Source organism: Pavona decussata, unplaced genomic scaffold (genome assembly GCF_977016875.1).
Source record: "Pavona decussata unplaced genomic scaffold, jaPavDecu1.1 SCAFFOLD_262, whole genome shotgun sequence".
In the NCBI taxonomy this organism is placed as follows: Eukaryota; Metazoa; Cnidaria; class Anthozoa; order Scleractinia; family Agariciidae; genus Pavona; species Pavona decussata.
Genome location: NW_028145665.1, coordinates 643,541 through 659,836, shown reverse-complemented (window position 1 = coordinate 659,836; position 16,296 = coordinate 643,541). Strand labels below are relative to the sequence as shown.

The 16,296-nt window shown below is 40.7% G+C and overlaps 2 pseudogenes; one reads left to right on the top strand and one right to left on the bottom strand.

Moving 5' to 3' along the window:
- Positions 1–77: 77 nt before the first annotated feature.
- Positions 78–4,860, top strand: LOC146456004 (uncharacterized; annotated as a pseudogene).
- Positions 4,861–6,291: 1,431 nt separating this feature from the next.
- Positions 6,292–7,819, bottom strand: LOC146456003 (uncharacterized; annotated as a pseudogene).
- Between the last annotated feature and the right edge of the window lie 8,477 nt (positions 7,820–16,296).

The window sequence follows — 16,296 nt, the reverse complement described above, 5'->3', positions numbered from 1 at the left end:
AAGATCAGAACAGAAGTGACTACTCCAACAAATCTCCTGATGGGACATACGATCAATCAAGAAGTGTGGACAATTCTATGCAGTGGCAACTCCCATCAGCCGACGACGAAGCAGACGAGATGACAGAGATGCTTTGGAAAGGATATTTAACTCCTTAAAGCAATTTCAAGTCGCAGCAATTCGTGAGATCGAAAAACGGAAAAACGTCATTGTAGTTCAAAAAACGAGCAGTGATAAGAGTTTATGCTATCAGCTCCCAGCTCAATTTGAAAAAGGCAAAACAACAGTGGTAATCCGTCCCACAATCTCTCTTATCAATTCTCAAATTGAAGGTCTTCAACGGCTCAAGATAAAAGCAGTAGCAGTTGGTCCACACTTTGGAACAGATGCAACAGTGTTGTACGAAGACGAGCTGCCGGCACTGCTATACACAACACCAGAATTCTTCAAAAACATACTGAAACATGGCCTGTCCTCAGATAAATTGAAACTGATAGTAATCGATGAAGCTCATAAAGTTTTTGACAGAAACAACTGTTTCAGGACATTTTATGATTCGTTGTCTGGGTTGCAAGAAGAATTGCCAGTGGTGCCCATCATGGCTCTAACAGCAACCCTCGATGAAGAACAACTCCAGTCACTGAGTAGTCACTACCTCAAAAAACCGGTTTTGATACGCGACAGTGTAAATAGCCCGAACATCAAACTTAACGTAACCAGGTACACAGCAAAGAGACCTGTTAAGGAAGGTAGGAATTTGGTGTGGATGGATGTGGCTAATGAAATCCATAGAATAGTGGGAGAGGATTACGCAATCGTATATATATATATCTATCTATATTGAAAATAAAGAAAAAAACTACACTTTCATCCCGACAAGCCTGTTTCGTGATCTCTCACTCTTCAGGGGATTTTAATGACAAGAATATACATAACCATCGTTTATATACTAAAAAAATTTACATAATTACCGTTGCGGAAAATTTAAAATTTAAAATTTAAATGTTGCAATGCTTAGTTGTTACGTAGTAACGCTTTCTTTCTGTGGCGACAAGAAGATGCTAGTTCGTTACGTTTGTTCAGTGATGACAGATCCGGTCGACAGATAATTAAAAATTTCTCTTTGAGGCAGAGATTACATCTTTTACTTGAGCTGTTGTAAGGTGAGCTAGATGAAATGATACGCCACGAGATAGAGTGGTCAATGTCGCTGTCTTTAAGAGTCCAGATGTGTTTACTGAGTTCAGTTGAGTTTCTGTGTTTTGCGTGACGGAATGATGCAGAGTGGTTTCTGTATCTTGTCTTGAAATCGTTTTCTGTGAGCCCGATGTATGTTTCAGAAGTGTTGTTGTCTTTGCGTGTGACGGTTGCTTGGTAGATAACTGATGATTGGAGACAGTTTCCGTTAAGTGGGCATGTGTTCTTTTGCCGGCAATTGCATGATTTGCTGTCAACAGTGTTATCTGCGGTTTCATCAGTGTGTTTGGATAAATTCAAAATACGCTTGTTGTGGCTGTCGATGACTTGTTTAGTGTTATTCATGCAACTGTAACTAATCTTGATAGTATTGCGATTGAAGATTTTTCTAAGTTTGTGGTCTTTAGGGAAGTGTTTGTCTACTAGGGAGAGGAATCTGTGCCCGATATTGTTGCTGAAATTTTTGCTGAAGGGGGGGTTGTACCAGAGGATGTTGTTTCGTTGTCTGTTTCTCCGTTTGGCGGTCGAAGTCGGTTCGTAGTGTAGAGTGTAGTGGTATCCGCTTTCGTTGAGAGCTTTTTGGTAGGGAGGTGCGGCTTGGTCAAATGACGCTTTGTCTGATGAAAGAGATGACAACCGTTTGTTGATGCCGGCGGGTATGTTCTTTGTGGTAATCGGTGGGTGGTTGCTCTCGCGATGGACGTACTGCAGTGTGGTGTTAGGTTTTGTGAAAGGCTTCTAGGTGTTGTTGTTCAGGTTGAAGGTGACGTCTAGGAAATTAATGATCTTTTTGTTGGCTTCAATGGTGATGCGTAGCCCATTTTCATTAAAGACGCGACATATTTCTTTTTTGATGTTCTCCGTGGCCCTCGGTGTGGCGTTAGAAACTGCTAGCCCGTCGTCCCGGTAAAGTCCGATGTTGATGTTGAGGTTTTGTAGTTGCGAGAGCAAGAAACTTCCTACCAGCTCACGTCTCAGCGCCGTCGTAGCTGCCCATGGTGATGTCAAAGGTCGTGTCGCCTTTCTTTTGCCATGCTTGCTGATTGTGTATGAGTATGGATTTTTTAGCATGTATGATGATGTTTCGTTCATCGTGCGTGATGTTGTGGTAGGCTGCGGCAAAGGCGAGTGCTTTGTTTAGGAGGTCTTGGCTAATGGAAGGGTAGAATTCTACGATGTCGAAGCAAATGAAACTGTGGTGTTGTTTGCCTTCAATAGCTTTAAACCACTCGATCACAGAGGCAGAGTTTTTCCATTGGTTAAAATTGGATGCTCTTGTGATGCTGTTGTTGATTCTGTCGAGGATTTCTTTACTGATTTTGCCTATCTCGGATTTAGTGGGGTTGATTAGGCGACAGGTCGGCTTGTTAGCGAAGTTCGGTTTATGGTCTTTCAGTGTTATGAATGCGTCTTTGTTAGCAGTAGTGTCTACTCTGTCGTCGATACCCAGCTTCGTTGCGATTTTTTTGTTTTCTGTATGGATGTCTCGTATGGTATCAGGGTGCGTCTTCTTGTAGGACTTTGTGATGTTTTGTTCTAGTAAGTCGTTGTACTTTGACGGTTCCAGTTTGTAAAAGTTCGTTGTTTTATCAGCAGTGATGAGTACCTTACAACAGCTCAAGTAAAAGATGTAATCTCTGCCTCAAAGAGAAATTTTTAATTTTCTGTCGACCGGATCTGTCATCACTGAACAAACGTAACGAACTAGCATCTTCTTGTCGCCACAGAAAGAAAGCGTTACTACATAACAACTAAGCATTGCAACATTTAAATTTTAAATTTTAAATTTTCCGCAACGGAAATTATGTAAATTTTTTAGTATATAAACGATGGTTATGTATATTCTTGTCTTTAAAATCCCCTGAAGAGTGAGAGATCACGAAACAGGCTTGTCGGGATGAAAGTGTAGTTTTTTTCTTTATTTTCGATATGCTACGCTCTACTTTTATGTATCAAGCACTGTAATACGGAAAAATCAAAACACAGTCTTTCTATATATCTATCTATATATAATAATATAATGCAAGAGATAGGTTATTCGGTCATTTATTCGCTACTCTGAGTTTCATGCTTCTTGTGAAGCAATCATCAGGCAACTGCCAGAAATAACGGTTACAATAAGAGAAATTTGAAAATACAGAACAATAGACAATAGATGCTAACTTCTTTGCGTGACGTGTCACACGGGATCGTTATATATATATATATATATATATATATAGATTCTCAGAGTTGGATTATTTGGTTGAAGACATTTATTGCTACTCAGAGTTTCATGCTTCTTGCGAAGCAATCATCAGGCAACTGTCAAAAATAACGGATACATGTGAAGATATACAAAGTTTGAAAATACAGAACAATGCCTAGTGGCGTGACATAGACGGATATGATAGGTCTAAGCGAGCACGGTCTTTAACAGGAATTTTTTGGAATGTCTACACGTGGATATAAGTTCGCTTCTATTGTTCAGTGTTGACATTTCAGGTCGACATATAATAAAATATTTCTCCCATAGACACAAATTGCATTTCTTGCTCACATTTGAATACGATCGGGCCTGTTTTATCTTGCGCCATTTGATGTTGTACATAATATTTCTATCCTTTAGGTTCCAAATATATTTACTTAATTCGGTTGCGTGCTTATACCGTTCGTTCCTAAATGAGCATACATGGTTTCTGTATCTTAACTTAAAAGCCGTGTCACAAAGACCGATGTATGTCTCTTTTGAGGTGGATGTTGTGACCTCGGCTTGGTAGATGATGCTTTGATCGTTGCATTTTCCGTCCATGGGGCACGTGCTTGAATTCCGGCAGTTACAATTACTATCATTGATGGCATCAGATTTATTAATTTGGGCTTTGTTGTGGCTGGAAATAATGGTTTTGATATTACTCATGCAGCTATAGCTCAATTTAAGCGTGTTATGGTTAAAAATTTTGTAAAGTGGATTTGATTTAGGGAAGTGCTGATCAATCAGGGAAAGGAAGCATTTTCCTACGTTCGTTTTAACATTCTTGCTGTAGGGTGGGTTGTACCAAAGAATGTTCCTTGGACGGTTTCTCCGTGATTGCTGCGTAGCGTTGTGTGACTCTTTGTAACACAGGTTGTAATTGTAGCCACTTTTGTTGAGTGCCTCTTGGTACACGGTTTTGGCGTTGTCAAAGCATTCTTGGTCTGAGGATATTTCAGAAAGTCGTTTGTTGATGGAATCTGGGATGTTTTTCAGGATAGAGGGTGGATGATTGGATTTCTTGTGTACGTACAATGGGACATTACCAAATAATCCAACTCTGAGAATCTACATATTGCTCTAGTTTATCTATTGAGCACTTTAATAGCTGATGAAGTCTTCCATTCATTTTTTTATTATATATATATATATATATAGAGTGTGTATGGAGATTAACTGAGGAGTGGATCAACCTCGCGTTGATGTACGAAACAAGTTTGTATTAAACTCCATATGTCCTCAAATTGAGTAGTCCAGCTACTTTTATATCTATCTATATATATATATATATATATACGTATATATATTTCACGAAAGACATGGACCTCATGGTAAGCTGTTTAAAAGAGGCAGGAATTGAAGATGCACAGGCGTATCATGGAAAACTATCAAAGAAAGAGAAAAGAAAAATCGATACGGAATTTCTTTAGTGAGTCCATGAGCGTTTTCTCGTTGCTCCCCTGTCTGCTTACGAGAGGAGAGTTGTAGAGATTCCCCATCTGCACAACATTAAGAGTCCAACTTAACTCAGCGTACGTAATGAAACAGTTGTCTGCAATGCAAGTGATCTCTGTAGACTGCAGTACCTCAATAAAATCATGCCTTTAATGGAAATATCTTGCTTACTTTTTAAGCAATCCAGAAACTCTTTCATCATCCCGTGAATCTGTGTTGCGGGGTATTTTGTGAATTTTTGGTTGATTTTTGGGTATATTTGGGCGTAGTATTTTTCTAGAAGGATTGGTCAAATTAAGAGAAATAACTAATATATGGAAGATTTAGAGAAGTCTTAAAATTAGCATTCGTAGTTGCCACCAAGTTAGTCCACTAGCAACCTGGGGTGCTCTTGCGTGGGTACCAACTCTCTCAGTGTTGGTATCCCAAATATCATTTTCTTTCTTCTTTCTCTTTTTAAAACCTTCAAATTTCATTTAGGATAACGGCCGAATTTGGGTTTCCTATTATATACCGAACGAAATTCGGCCGTTTACTCATTTGGGATAACGCCCGAATTTAGGTTTCATCTTATATACCAAACGAAATCCGGCCGTTAAGTCAATTGGGATAACGACCGAATTTGGGTTTTCTGTTATATACCGAACAAAATCCGGCCGTTATTTGGGTTTTCTATTATATACCGAATGAAATCCGGCCGTTAAGTCAATTGGGATAACGGCCGAGTTTGGGTTTCCTATTATATACCGAACGAAATTCGGCCGTTAAGTCATTTGGGATATTGGCCGAATTTGGGTTTCCTATTATATATCAAACGAAATCTGGCCGTTAAGTCATTTGGGATAACGGCCGAATTTGGGTTTCTTACTAGATATCGAACGAAATCCGGCTGTTATGTCAATTGGGATAACGGCCGAGTTTGGGTTTTCTATTATATACCGAACGAAATCAGGCCGTTAACTCATTTGGGATAACGGTGGAATTTGGGTTTTCTATTACATACCGAACGAAATCCGGCCGTTAACTCATTTGGGATAACGGCCGAATTTGGGTTTCCTATTATATACCGAACAAACTTCGGCGGTTAAGTCATTTGGGATAACGGCCGAATTTGACTCGGTATATAGTATTAGTTTAATTTCATTATCATTCTTTGTACTGATCGAGACTCGGCCGTTAAGTCATTTGGGATAATGGCCGAATCCGTATCTGTATATAAAAACCGAACAAGTTAACGGTCGAAAAATGCTTGCTATATACCGAACAAGGTTGAGGCTTATCTTGTTACTATCAAAACACTCCTATACCTGCATGGAGGTCGGTTGCCATGTGGCCAATATTGCTTCACAAGTACTCGTTTGAAAATGCGATTTCAAAAGCAATTGTAAACAATTATTGTGTAGTAATTTACATCATTTATTACTACAGCCATTACTTTTCCTTTCATGTAACAGTGCTAAGAATGTATCCAAAGAACCTTGATGACACAAGCAAATGACTGTGCAGGATGAATTTGCACTTCTTTTGAGTAAAGTTAGAACTGACAGTACTTTAAATGTCAGCTGGGTGTTACATTAGCTACAGTCAAAAACGTTGAAAAACTAACACTCCTTTTGTCATGGGTATATAGTGTTAGGCATCGTGGTTGCCTAATGATGATCGTGCTAGGCTCCAAAGCTGTGCTTGTGAAGGACTGAACTTTGGCAAGACATCTAGCAAAGTCATATTGTTCACAAAAATTAAAGAAAATAAAAAGCTAAAATTTGATCACAGGAGCATTTTACTCTCATAGTGCCTCTCTCAAGCTAATAGTGTAAAGGAATACTGGGAGGTTTTTGGGGCAGCATGATCGAATGCTGCACAGCAACCTGCAATGGACAAGAATCCCATCAAGGGAGAGTACCAACACTCCTATCCACTGAAAACAACAGGACCCCGAGTTAAGCACCAGCGACGAAGAGCCACTCAGGCGAGAGACCAAACCACAAAACTTAACTTCAAGAAACCACACTGGCAAATTAATTGTTTTGTTTCTTGAAATTTGTGTTTGTTGCTTTATCTCCCATCTGATTGTTTAGGGTTTGCAAAATGATAAACATCCAACAAATAATTTTAGGCATGTAAACAAAATACAGTTAATACAAAAGGAATCTAGGCTTTTGCTTTTGCAGGGGGTAGCAATGGAGGAAGAAAATTTGTCAATAGTCCACATACTGTAGGTATTTCTGATGCATAGGGGCTCAAAGTGTTGGGTACGTTAACATCCAAAATATGGCAAGTCTTTACCCTACCAATTGCCCTCTCCACTGTATTCGCACAGAGGCGACACTCATTGTTTCTCCTGTCTCTAATGCAGTCAGTTGATCTCGTCCAGCTAAAAAAGGGGCATATTAACCCTGACACCATCAGGCACAATGTCCTTTATGTCGAGGCCATAGTCAACCATAACGTTGTCACCACTACTCAATAAATATAGAACTCCTCTTTCTCTTGTTATCTGTTTATCTGAAACCCTCCCACCCCAGAAGTCTGAAAGAAAGGTAACTTGGCCATTTGGAGTGACTCCCACCAGTTGCTTCCAAGTATTGTGGTGTTTGTAATCAGACCAAGTTTCAGAATGTGCAAGCATGGCAGAAGGGCGCTGAATAAAGATCTCTTAGGTACCAATTCTTGTGATGGAAAAGGGAAACGGTCTTTGAGTTCAAAGTACAACAAATTGATCCAGGTTATACATATTCTGGGCACAAGGTTTTTACTAAAACCAAATCTGTCTGCAAGGTCCAGCACAAATAATCCAACCTTCAGTCGCGTCAATACTAAAAGAAATTCATCAAGAAATGTTAATTTTCTTGAGGGTCCAGGCTTATTTTTATTTTCATCCTCTTGATAAGGCTGCCTCTCTCTCACTAAGTGTTCTCCTTTCCAGTACAGCATTTTTGCTAATTTTGGCTCAAGATTCTTGAAAGAACTTATCAGAGCTTTAAAGGATGGAAATCCAGTGTAAAATAGGATGGATGAATTATCATCCTTTATTTTGTCTAAGGAAAATTGGCGCCTCAGAAAAATCACATTCTCTTCTTCCATCTCTGCCAACTTTTCTTCAAGATCAGCTAACTTTAGTTTCAGTAATGTAATCTGCCTCTGTAGTTGTGCAACAACATCAGCTTTAGAGGCTTTGGTTGAATCCAGATCATTAGCAAATGCATTTCAACATTGACTGCTGCTGACTGTGGAAACTGTTTCAAGTGGTGCTGGTATGATTATTGAGCCTTCAGTGACCTCCATGGAGTCTGCAACATCCATTTCCTGAGTTAAAACTACTATATTCTGGATTCGCCTTGGAGGCGCTTCTCGAGACTTTTTTGGCACAATCCATGAAAACTGGGATGGCTCAGCACCTTTAAACAATAGTGTAATAAAAATCAAAATAATTACATGACCATGATAAATGAACATGTTGTGGTGCTAATGGTCTTTATGATAAAGTTATAAATGATACTGAACTGTAATGTCAATTAAACTGTTTTTGATTTCAATACATTGATATGACATTAATGAATATAGTACAATGAGGCACAACAGGATTCCACTGGTACCCAAATATTGTATTGGGGTAACAACTATGATATTTTGGTTTCAAGTGAAAAGCCATCCATCAGTCATAAACTACATAATGTTACATTTTTAAAAGCTTTATGTACAAAGGAACAAACAAAAATGAAGCATGATGCAGTTGTAATGAAATATTTGCCGTGACTTTTTTTGTGTCCGTTTTTGCATTGCACATACCTTTCTTTAAGTCCCAGTGGCCTGACAATTTTCTTATAATGTCTTCTTGTCTAAACTGTTCACTACAAACAACAGTTTTCTTGGGGTCGGTAGGAAACCTGAAGTGGTAACCAGGAGGAAACCCTTTTTCATTGTAATAGCAGTTGTGAGAGCCGTAAACGGCACACTGTTTCCTTCTTTTCTTCGAAGTCGACAGAGGGGTATCTTAGTGGGTATTACTGCTGTTCATTATCGAAAAATATCGCGAATAAACCCGAGGTCATGCAAATAAAGGTTGTTGTTGTTGTTGTTGACAGAAAAAGTAGAAGAAAACCTTTCAGTGATTCAAAGTAAACTTACCAACAACATCACAAACCAGAAGAAAAATGACATCTGGAAAAAAATTGCGGATGCTGTGAATGCTGAAGGAGTTGCTGTGAGGACGACCAGCGAAGTCCGGGAAAAGTGGAAAAGTTTGCATTCGCAGGCCAAGAGAGAATTTTTTCAGTTGGCAAAGGAACAGAAGAAAACTGGTGGTGGGCCCGTATCAAAGGCACGGTCGACTTTCACGACAAAAATTATTGACTTACTAAAAGAACCACCTTCTTTTACCGGCCTTGAGGGTTTCGAGTCTTACAGACCAAGAAAACAAGGATTGTAATATATTTATTATATCTCTGAGGTTAATCGGGTGAGCGAGAAAGGAAACTTTTAAATTTAACGGGCTGTATAGAAAAAATATGGCCTTAAAAATTGGCAAATTACACCACGCATACTAACTGAGAAATATAATAAAGCAAATTATATCCCTCTAGTTACACGAACTAATCAAGCAAAGCTGCCATAGATGAACAATTCAGGGTTAACTGTTGATCTTATAAACTTAAGAACCTTGTGTTCACAGCACACTAAAAATGTCAACCAAAAAATGTTTGACAGGTGTGGTCCCTTAATGACAGACCTTGCTGTGGTCCATGGTAGGGATCCACATCTGCCAGTGCATCTACCTCTTCATTCTCCATTGGCTTGTGTAGCCATACAGCAATGTTGTGCAACACTGCACAAGCGCCCACAATCATGCAAACTTTTTCGGGTGCCATTCTTATTTCCGCATGCAACTCATGAAAATGCCTTTTCCATCAGCCAAATGTCTGCTCGATGACAACTCTTGCTTTGGCATGGGCGTCATTATAGGCTTCTTGTGCTGTGTTTCGTACTATTGTGTACAGGGTAATCAAAAATGGACTGCATGCATACCCACTGTCCCCAAGAACGACGCCATCATCAAGGAAATGATGGTTATTTTGCAAATAAGTGCAAATGTTGTTTGTGCAGAACACGCGACTATCGTGTGTGCTTCCCGGCCAGCGGGCAACAACATTGGTAAACAAACCTTCAAATTAAACAAGAATTATGTTTGTTCACATTTTTTTGTTCAATTGTACGAATTTTTCACTCACCTTCATGGTTGCAGACACCTTATACGTTGATAGAGTGAAAACCTTCTCTGTTGACATAATTATTTTTGTGTTGCGAGGGCGCTTGTAATCTGACGTGGGTTCCGTCAATACAACCAATTACACAAGGAAATCCTCCGTGATGATAAAATTCGCTTTTAATTGTGGTACATTCGTCGTTTGTCGAAGGCCACTTGATAAAGCGGGGCTGTTTCGTAGTCAGGGCACGAGACACATTGGTAATCACTCTGGAAACAGTGAACTTATCCACACCAAAGGCATCTCCTATAACTTGAAGGAAACTTCCACTAGCGTAAAACCTGAGGGCAATTAGAACTTGGTGGAGCGGCGGTAAGGTGTGATTTCGTCAAGTGTTGTGACTTATATCATCAGCAATAAGATTGGTAATAAATAAAATAATAAACTGTCGTCGAAAGTGGTAACAAACACATAGCTCTTCATCTGTGAAGTCGTCGATTTCGCGCTGAGTTCCGGCTCTAAAACTCGCAAAACAACAAGTTCGGCATTTTTATTCTTTATTTAACCCGGGGTTAGCTATTTAACCCTGCTCGCTCAGTGGGTTAAATTTAACCCACTCTTTAACCTGAGGTTAGTGTTAACTTTCCATCAAACAATGCAACTAACAGTTGCGGCTAAAATTTACCCCAAGGTTAGGTTGATTTAACCCCAGGTTAAGACTAAACCCTCTTTTGAACAACCGGGTTAGGTGTCTGCGACCACAGAGGCTCAAGTCTTTTTGGAGGAAGGCCTTTGGTAGATGCCGCTCTTCAAGGCTGAAGTCTAGGTCTATCGGTCTGAGTCTGTTCACTTGTTGGGCGATTAGTTCGGGTTTTGGTATGGCAGGACATGGTGCATTGGTCAGTTTTTCAAGAAGGACCTAAATGACAAAAAATATTGATTAATAAATACTCTTTCATATTTATCTTGAACTGAACTCTCTATGCTGCGAGGTTTTCCAGTTAGCCAGTTTCCCTAATTTTTCGTAGAATTTGTTACTTTATTTGTTGTTACCTCGTTAACAATAGCCGGCGCTGGTTTAAAAATGTCCTCTACTGCCTTGGCTTTCACTTGCACGGTGATTTTAGCTGCTGTCAGTGCCCCCACTTGAGCCTGGTGATTGTGGACTTGGCTGCCGCACTGGAACTGGTTGCCACGCTGTCTCACTGTGGCCCTACATGGGTTGACATTGGGCTGGATTGAGCATTGTTAGTTGGTGACTAACCCTCGCCATCTCTGAAGGTTGTAGGGATACCCCTGGCTGTCTATTAGCTTTAGCTGACCTCTTTTGGAACAGTTATCCACGATTTGGTACTTACAACGAAACTAGAAGACTGCTCTGGTGGAGTAGGGTCGTGAAGGGAGGATTCTTTGGGATTGATGCTGTACTCGTTCTTGAATTGGGTGCTCTCTGCATCAGGATCAGTGAAGGTAAGTTCTTGTTCCGATTCTAGTACAGGTGGCTGGAAGGATCGGCATAGGACTCCAAACGCACACATACAATGCATTGCCAGGCAATGTCTTTGCCATCTCTAACAGCTGCCCTGTAAACGTCTTGCGATATACCTATTAAATCAAAGTAAAAATCTGACTTAGGATAAAGTAAAGGTCTCGAGGTCTCAGAGTATCTAAGTGGCAACCTTGAATACCAATAATATGTGTAATAGTGTTGAAAACTTACCGGCGTTGCAGATTCGATGATTCCAGCGAAAACAGCCATCACATTGAATGCCTTGCTGTTTGGGCTGAACAGGTTCATTGCATACAATACAGTTGAAAATCTGCGCAGACGCCATCCTGATAACTCATGATACCTCCCGATCGTATGATCAAATGATCAATCTTCAGATTCTTGTGTGTTTTATACAGTCAGGAGGATCGAAATATCATGTCTGTTAGATTAAAGTAATTGGATTGGTTTATTCGCTATCACTTGAACAATAGAGTAAAATTAGCCAGTTTTTAAAAACAATTAGTTTACGTGTCCATTGATATGATAATTTACAAACCCGCGCACTCCCGCACCAGAGGAACTGTTGTTTCCTCATAGGTTCGTTAAATCAAGTTACACGACATTATTGATTGTATTTGTATTTCTTGATTAAAGGGATAATATGCGCTTGAGTTGTAGTTGAAGTGTCATGTATTTATAATCTCTTTGGTCTTGATAAATAAACTAAGCAAACATGAAATCGCCTTTTTCTACTGCCAAACCGGAAACGAGAAGCAAACGACTTTTAGAAAGTCTAGAGGTTTGGGTATGTACGTTTCATTCTCATGGAGGTGTGGGTACGTTTCATTTAGAACGGATGTCTGTATTCGCTCAAGCCGTGTTATGACAGGTTTGTTAACCTAATTTATACATAGTATAGTATTTTGTAGCGAAACGACCTCAAGTATCATGAGTTTGTAGCGAATCGACTTCTACTTGCAGCAAAAGAACTTGTAGCAAAACGACCATAAACCTCATAGACTGGCAGGTGTTGCAGGAAGAAACAGTTCTTTCATGTTTCTTTCATCAATATTAGGCCACCAGACGTAAGATCTTGCCAAGGCTTTCATTCGAGACATTCCAGGATGAGTGTCATGTAATTCTTGTGAGACCTTCTCTTGAAGTGAAAAAGGAACCACTGCACGAGTGCCCCATAATATGCAGCCTTTGTTGGGTGATCAATTCACCTCTTTTGCTGTTAAATGTCGCAAATGAAGGATCCAACACAGTTGGCTAAGCACCAATGATAAAGCTGTACACTTGGGACAAAACTGGTTCCACTTTAGTGACCTTCTTGAACATCTGACTGGTCACATTGGTAACAACTTCTCGTTCCAAGAAATAGCACTCAACATTTTGAAATTTTGGAGACCAGGTCTGGGGTAAGGGAAGATGTGACATGCTGTCTGCATGTGCTTAAGTGCTGCGATGCTCAATGTTGAAGTTGCATGATGCAAGAATCAGTGCCCACCTTTGAAGTCGACCCGCAGCATGCGCAGGAACTGGATCCTTTGGTCCAAACAGAGAGCAAGGGTTGGTCATTAGTTAAAATTGGGAATGACCGACAACATGTTTTGAATGAACGAAAATAATGCTGAACGCCTCCTTTTCTTGCTGGGAGTATTTTTTTCTGAGCTGAAGTTAAAGTATATGAAGCAAAGGCCACAGGTTGGAATTGTCCATTCATTTGATGACACAGGACAGCACCAGCATCATAAGATGAAGCATCACATGAAACATAGAGGCAACGTGTGATCATAATGGACCAGCGTTTGTGAATTTAGTATCAGCTCCTTTGCAGCGACAAATGCATCTTCCTCTACTTTGGACCACTTCCACGGAGTTTCCTTCTTCAGTGGATTGTGTAAAGGCGCAAGTATAGTGGAATGATGTGGCATGAATCGTGAATAAAACATTCTTTGTCAATTCATGGCCAAGGTCAACGCATTGTTGAAGAAATTTGCACTTGGCCTTGGTCAGCCTAAAACCCACTGTCAGAATTCCTTTTTAAAACTAGAAAAAGTGTGCGAAGGTGATCCTCTTCATCAATTCCTGTGAAAAGGATGTCGTCAAGGCGACTGACAGCCTTTGGGATGTCGAACAGTAAATGATCTGTGATTCTCTGGAAAATAGCTGGGCCAGAATGAATTCCATTTGGCTGTCTCTCAAATGTAAATATCCAATGTGTGTGTTAACGGTGAGATCTCCTTGTGACTTTTGGGCAATGGGTATCTGGTGGTATGCTTGTTTAGTATCCAACACACTTAACACAGTGCACCCCCTCAAGGCTGAATGCACGTCTTCAATCTAAAGCATAGGATATGTTTCCACATTTACACATGCATTGTATGTCACATTAAAATCTCTACAGACACGACTGTCATCACAGTTTTTCTTTCCAACAACTAAGATGGGCACTGAACTAACAGCAGATGTAACACGCTCAATCATACCATCCTTCTCCATTTTTAGCAAGGTGCTCTCCACTTTCGACTACAAAGCATAAGGAACGGTTGTGGCTTTGTGAAATTTGGCTCCTTTACTTTCATTTAAGAGTCAATGTCTGAGAAAAGCGGGCAAAAGCTGAAAGATGGGGGTCGGCCAAATTATTCCATACTAACATCATAGAAGGTTCTTCAAGTGTTTTGGTATAGGAGATATGAGATCCACTGTCCATCACCCCCTCAGGTCCTAGTTTTTCTGGTAGATTTGACAGCCAGCAACTGCAAAATTTACCGAAGTTCATGTTTTGTACCTGACATAAATGGACATAGACCTTCTTGTAAAAAGCCAGAGATACGCGAAATAAGCACAAGTCAGTCTAAACTTTTTAGTTTTGGAATACCTGGTCACTTACATTAGCACGTAGAAGGGCACACCAGAAAGGCATCTTCGATTTACAATCATTACAACCTCCAACACAATAGTGAAATGCCTGAATGCTTCATCGCGCAATTTCCCATCATCGCAAAATGTAGTAATTTATTCTCACTGCATATCTATTGTCGCGATCACGACGGACTAAGTTATGGGAGAAATCCGCGATCGCTGAGGCAAGAGATATGCAACAAGGCTAGGCAAGAGGTGGTCACCGCCACCAGGGGAAGAGGGAGGGGCGCAAAGCGCCTTCCAAGGCAATCTCGTCAAACTGCGAGATCTCGCGCCGCGTAGCCAGATTTTATGCCTGAATGGCCGCAAAGGATCATACTAGACACTACTAGCCCGAACCCTCGGGATTAAAGGAATGAGGCGTGCTAACGTGACATGCTAATTATATATGCAGCGAGAATAGTAATTTATTCTCACTGCATATCTATTGTCGCGATCATGAAGGACTAAGTTATGGGAGAAATCCGCTCCCGGCCCCAACAATTGCCATGCCTCGCCGGCACCGCACGTCACCCAAACAATGACACACAAGCGGAGGAAAACACCACGTTACGTCCGAAAGACGCTTAAAATTGCTTTATTCTACAAACACCCTTCCCATTACTCAGACCCCCATACCCCTAATGGTAGCGAAACTAACCCTGTGGTATGAAGAAACAAAAATACGGGAGCGATCAGACTATTGATTGGATATTATCCGGATGAGAAACTGTGGCAGTAACAGACGAAACCCGGGGCATGACAGACTCCAAAAGGTTAAGAGCACCAGGCCCTGAGATACACGCGTATAGCGCCTCGCCATATCACTACTCCTCCATCCCAAATACTGGGCTATCTCACTCGGAGAACAGCCCAAAATGCTAAGGGTGTTGGAAAGGCCGACCCTAAAACTGTGGGGTGTTTCCCCAGCACAAAGTTTGGCCTCGGAGAGATACACAGGCAAGCGGTTGTTAACTGCAGAACCAAGAAATGGCCTCTCCCCGACACACTTCCCTCGATCAGAAGCTCGGAAAAAGTATCCCCCAGACAAGGAGACCCCCAGAGCTTGGTAAGCACGAATATAATAATTCAACCAAAGAACAGGACAGACCTCTGGGTCCCGAAAAGGGATGAGGACAAATTCACGAGGGGACCCCTTGCGAACTGTTTTCGTAAGAGACAATCTAATCAAAAAGCCTTCCCGATCTCTTAACCTGAAAACTTGGTCACAGGAGAAGCGCCCCAAATCCGAAGCCCTGTCCCCAGTGAAAAAATCCACTATAAAAAAGGTGGCATCCCTAACAAGAATATATTTACTAACAAGGGAGAGGGACACACTTGCGGCTATTTTCCTTCTAAAATGACCGATAAGCGATTTGAATTTCGAAAAGAAAAGACGGACTGCTTGCTTAGGAGTTACCGCCAAACTAGCTTGCTCCTCCCTAGTAAATTTTAAATATTCCTTGACTAAAGAGTGCAAAACAGGGTTAGCATTACCCAAACGGCCTAACTTATTATAAATAGCAGGTAACTTCCCAATGAGGGAGTCCACGGAACCGGCTGCTAAACGGCGGGAACATTTACAAACTTTCCTATCACACGACTGAGTGTGAACAATAGTTCTGCCTGTCCTATCTTTACTAATAAAAAATTTAACAATGTCCTCAGAGGTAACAGAGGCTGTGGAGAGAGGCGAGAAAACTTGACAACTGCCGCTCCAAGGAAGACTTCTGCTTCTGATATGACTTGTTACAAGAAAACGATTTAAAGTTCTCAAAACGGCTATTGATCGCCTTCATATCTAGACC